At 30.1% G+C, this 5,455-nt stretch overlaps 1 protein-coding gene across 4 annotated transcripts in view; it reads left to right on the top strand.

Annotated features, from left to right (window-relative positions):
- The window catches only part of LOC110031228 (RRP15-like protein), a 37,725-nt gene extending 35,223 nt beyond the window's left edge, over positions 1 to 2,502 (top strand). For 2 of the 4 annotated variants that reach the window (XM_020734332.1, XM_020734329.1), the window contains exon 10: positions 2,423 to 2,502. The gene's annotated coding sequence lies outside the window, so the exon portion shown is untranslated. Of the gene's footprint in view, positions 1 to 1,869; positions 2,027 to 2,422 lie in introns of those variants that run through there. The other 2 variants (XM_020734330.1, XM_020734331.1) reach the window with 2 other exon arrangements.
- The last annotated feature ends 2,953 nt before the right edge of the window (positions 2,503 to 5,455 follow it).

The following is a 5,455-nucleotide window of genomic DNA, read 5'->3' as shown; positions in this document are numbered from 1 at the left end:
TATATATAGACACACACACACACACACACACACACACACATACATATACAGATAGATATTTGTTTGATTAATTTTGTTTTTTGCAAAGCCTCAAACCTATGTTAAGCCAAGCCAAGTTGATTTTGACAAAATATCAATATGAAACCAAAACAAAGCAACCAATTTAGCCTTTTTAGTTTGTATTTTTTGGTTCACTTTTATTGTGCACCCTAACCTTTTGGATTAGTTTATAGGTTAAAGGATTCAATAAATTTTATGATGTATGGGGTACCAATTAGATATTTTATTGAGAATGTATGCTCCAAGCAATGTCATGGACAAATTAAATGAATTTAAATTTGAAATGTTTAAGTTGAAGCTAAAATTTTACTGAGGAGCACTGCATTTTTTATATTTTCTCATCATGTTCCAATTAGCGGTCGTCTAGATCAACCGATGACATAATATTAATTTTGTGTTTTGACGGTATTAACATTAAGAAGTTGTATTCAGAATATGAACTCTTTTCATGTCAATTGATCATAAAGGTAGACTATTTGTAAATGTTTGTATGTGTTTGTTTAAATTACACATGTTTATGATATCATCATCTTCAGCGGCTTTAACTTGGCTTTGCGAATTCTCCTTGAGTGTTCCAGTCCTATACTTGGTGTTAACTCTATTGTAAACTTTCCACTATTCCTTTTTGGGAGAATTTTATCCATATTACATTTGGTCTTTCAGCTTTGTTCCTTTTCATTACTTATCAACTTCTATGCTCCATTTTATTTTGTCTTATACCTTTCATTCTGAAAATCCCAAAGCATTTTTTATTACTGTTTCTTCAATGGTTGTTAATTCAAGAACTTGCAGACAATTAATCAGTTCCATCACAACATAAATGGTCATACTGCCATTCTTACATCAAGTTTTGATGATTGAGAATACAACAAGCACATTTCTTTGCTTATAACCTGGTTTTAATTCTACAGGTTATATAACCATTTATATGGTAATTATTTTTTGTGATAATCTAGTATTTTTAGACATTCTTTATTGGTCCCTTATTAATAGTTGTTGATGAATGTTAATTTCACATCAACTAAAATTGCATGTCGTGGAAGTATTCTTTGTTTTATTAATTCTACCCCTAGTTAGCTAAATGTTAGAATAAGCAAGAAATTGATGGAACTAGTTGTCTGAAATGCATATATGGGGTTCTTCTAAATTAATATGCTGGAATGTTGATGATACAACAGGAAACTCATATTCCATTTTAACTGAATAAGCAGATTTATATGCTTTTGTAAATACTGAGCTGGTTGTAATTTATGACAAACAAATAAAGTGTTAATAGTGTTTTATTCATAAACCAGCCTTGTGAGCAGGGCATTCAATCAGGCTATCGGCTTTGATATGTATTCAACTGATGCCATGTATCAGAATCGAATTATTCAATTATTTCACATAAAATAGACGGGGGTTTTTCTATAGTCATTGTACTAATTTATATTAAACTTGTTTCTTGGTTAATGTGCTGCATGGAAATGTAAGAAGTATTGAACTTATGAATCTGTTAAGAAACACGATCAATATAATCTGAACATCCATTTTAAAGTCCTTTTTTCCCTTTTATTTAATTTTGATCTTTCACATTGACATGAAAACCTTAACATCTAGTGTAGTAGTTTTATAACTTTGTTATTTTTTACTAAATGATCTTTTTCAATTTCTATGATTTCATTCTATGGCAGTGTATTATACTCCCTCAATTATAGAATCTCTGCACTATTTCATGATTAGCAAAAAGAATTTATATATATATTACTTGCTTTGAGAAATGTTGTTTACTTTCAACTGGCCTCATATTATATAATAATAATGTTTCAGTGAGGATGCTTCTGTGCTTATTATGCTTTCAGGGAGAAGTAACTTTTGTTCACGGTTGATGCATCGGGGCAGTTATCTTTCCATTTTTTTATGATACCTTCTTTACTCTTTGTGAATTATAGTTGATAAACACAAATTTCTTCATGGCTTTGCTTTAGGGATCTTTTTTTATATATTCTTAACATGTTTTTTTTCCTTCATATTGCATCAAATGATTAATATAAATTATTCAGAGTTTAAATTTTCACAAATTTCATCATAGTTACAATTTAATGCTGATTATTCCTTTTTCATATGATTTGCAGTATAATTTAGATTGTTGATTGTTTCTGTGAGGTGGTTTGTTTGAGTTTACTTTATGCGCAAATCAATCTTCAAGCAATCCACTGAGAAGAACAAAACCAAAACCCTAAACCCTAAACCCTAAACCCTTAAAATTTGATCGAATTAATCAAATTACACCGTTCATTATATAAAATAATCCAATCTTCAAGCAATCCACTGAGAAGAACAAAACCAAAACCCTAAACCCTCTGGGTTTTGTTCTTCTCAGTGGATTGCTTGAAGATTGATTTGCGCATAAAGTAAACTCAAACAAACCACCTCACAGAATTGTGTACAGCTTTCTCTTTCTTGATAACTTGTTGGAGATGTTTGCTTTTAATTTAACACTATTTCACCTTATCAGTAGAACTATGTTGAAACAGAAATCTGTAAAATTTTACTTTTGTTTTTTACTGGAGCCTTTATTTATGACTGCCAACTTGGGACACTAGTTTTGTAAAATCTATTACGAGCTGTATAATTTAATGTACTTGAGAACTTTTGGGTAGGAGTGAATGAAGAATGTGAAAAAGTAAATTTATGAGAAATGCTTGACACCTCTGTTCTTTATAAAGTAGAGGTCAGTAGAGGAGACCGAAAGTGAAGACGTAGTGAGGAGATGGAGAGTACTAGCTACTAACAAATGATGTTGAAATGCTTGTGGTTTGATGAGTTCTCCAGACCTAGCCTGGCGTAGACATAATAGCACTAGAAAATTTTGAAAAGGTTGATCACTGATGATGTGTATTGTGATGTGGCTGTCAGTGGTTAGCCGTTCAGACGTGCGGTGTCCGGTAAATGGAGCACTTGCAAGCGCTATCAAAATATGTCCATATATGGATATTGTTCAATTATCATTGCAAGCACAGTGAAATTAAAGACCATAAATCTTCAACAATATCATAAATTTCTGCTCCCAATATTCTTTCACATGAACTTTTATCCAATGAGCTGAATTTCATCATAGTTTTGAATTTATGATGATTCATATTTATCACCTTATTTATTTTATATTAGTGGCATTTGAATGGATACAACAGTTATTTTGCATTTACATTATCTATATACCTAAACTTCTTTATTTTAATGTTTAAACATTCAAAATTTCATTATTAAAAATATAACTATTAATTACCTTTTAGTAAAGAATACAAAATTACAGTAAAATAATCGTTTGAAAATACTGGAAGAATTCAATGCTATAGAAACTAACTGTCACAGCGACCCCTTGCATCTTTTAATCAGCTCTAGCATCCTTAAAACTTAAGGCCTAGAGGCTTGAGAAGGATGGATTTGATTACTCAGAAATAAAGAATTTTATTAAATATTTAATGAGCCTATGCTTAAACCAACAATTTTTTTTCCTAATGAATGCTAGATAGGATTTAAATTAATATGGGTTACAAATTTCTTATAAGAAAAAAACTCATATAGTTAATTACACTTTGAGGGGCAAAATCACTAAAGAAATCTCTTTGATTATAGATGATGTTAAATCTTCAAGATTTTCAAAGCTTAGTTTTAATGATTACTTAATTGGAATTTCAAATAGGAAAGATCAATGTTGAATAATAATTATCGGAATCAAAAGGAGAAATAATAGGAAGTGTTTAGGTATTGAGAAACTCATTGATATATCTATTATCCTATGGTTTGGTTTTCATGATTTTTGAAATTGAAGAAATTTATTGGTTTGAATTGACATTTTATTAGAAATTAGGATTTATATTTCAAAGATATCAAATCGTAAGAAAGCTAGGAGATAAGGATTTATGTTGTAGTGAGACGAGCATGCTCAAAATCCTAAGACTAAATATGAGATTAATAGCCAAATAGAAACTCAAACTTAATCTAATGAGAAAATGTAAACAAAGGGACTTAATAATTCAATCCCACAAATGACTAAAAGGAGTCCAACTCTACCAGACATATAATTTTGTCTGGATAGGATTACTAGCTAAATTTTTGTAACATCTCAAAACCATGCAAGTCTGATCTTCTGAAATGCATGATATGCTAGGTTATTATTTATTAAAAAGATAAAATTGGCCTTACAATTTGATTATGAAAATCAAGCTATATGGGCATGAATTTTATGCAAATGACTAAAGCTAATGCAAAACAAAGACCTTAGGCAAAGTAACCAACTCAAGAAGTTCTAAAATAGACCAATTTATCCTGAGTTAAACCATTTTAGCTTGGTTTAACTTGAGGTTTTATTGGGCCAGTAGATGCTTCCTTTCTAAACTCTCAAGTTCTTATAAATGAAGCTTATTATGATCTTATTATTGACTATTATTGTTAGTAAAGGGACTTGAAACTCTAGAGGGGGTACAACCTCTGACCCATATACTAAGACATAAGGTGCAGGCTAAGTTGGGGTTTTATATATGGTTTTGTAAGGCCATAGAGCATACAATCATTATTCGTTCCATTATCTTTTATTATCATCAAATAATATATAAACTAATATTTAATTGAAAGCTTCTACTAATCCATTTTTCTGGTAGTATATCATGGAAAATCTCTAGTCCGTACCTTATTGTTAGATAAAATTATTAATATTTTTGCTTTTAAAGGTAGAACCATTGTTAAATATTATTTGATAGAGAATTTCAAACATATATATGAAATGGTTCTTGAAGAACTGAAGAACATAATGTTATTTAACTTCTCATAATGATATTGCCTTTACCGATTTAGAGATGCTGTTTGTAGCTGACATAATAACTTATGATCATAGAGAAAGGAGGTATATTTGACCCCCACTACATCCATACCCTAATACTCAAAAGTCCCAAAGGCAATTGTTGTGTGCAGAACATTAAGAAGTTGATGTAACACAATCCCGTGTATTTTTCATTGATGTATTTCTTAGGAACTTCCATACAATCTATAATCAAAGCAGGCTAATAATATCTAAGTCTTTTAATCTTTGTCTTTATATTTGGACCAGACTAATGATCACCACTTAAGTTGGAATGTATTTTGTTAACTATCTTCTATGCTTTTGATTTTTAAATACATTTTAACCACATCTAATCAAACGATCTTATAAAGAACATCATCAATCAAAGTATAGGACAATGCTCCTTTTTTGATCTAGTGGGCTAGAGATTTCTCTTGGAATAATTATTCTATTTATAAGTAATCTATAAATGGCTATCGTCGGTCACTTATGTCCTCTTTACCTGCAAGGGCAACATTCCCATTAGTAAATAATTTAAGCAAATATTCCATATTGATTAGAAATAAAAAATTG

This window comes from Phalaenopsis equestris, unplaced genomic scaffold (assembly GCF_001263595.1).
Source record: "Phalaenopsis equestris unplaced genomic scaffold, ASM126359v1 Scaffold000789, whole genome shotgun sequence".
Lineage (NCBI taxonomy): Eukaryota > Viridiplantae > Streptophyta > Magnoliopsida > Asparagales > Orchidaceae > Phalaenopsis > Phalaenopsis equestris.
Note: the sequence above shows the minus strand (reverse complement) of the source record. Positions and strands in the feature narration are given on the sequence as shown.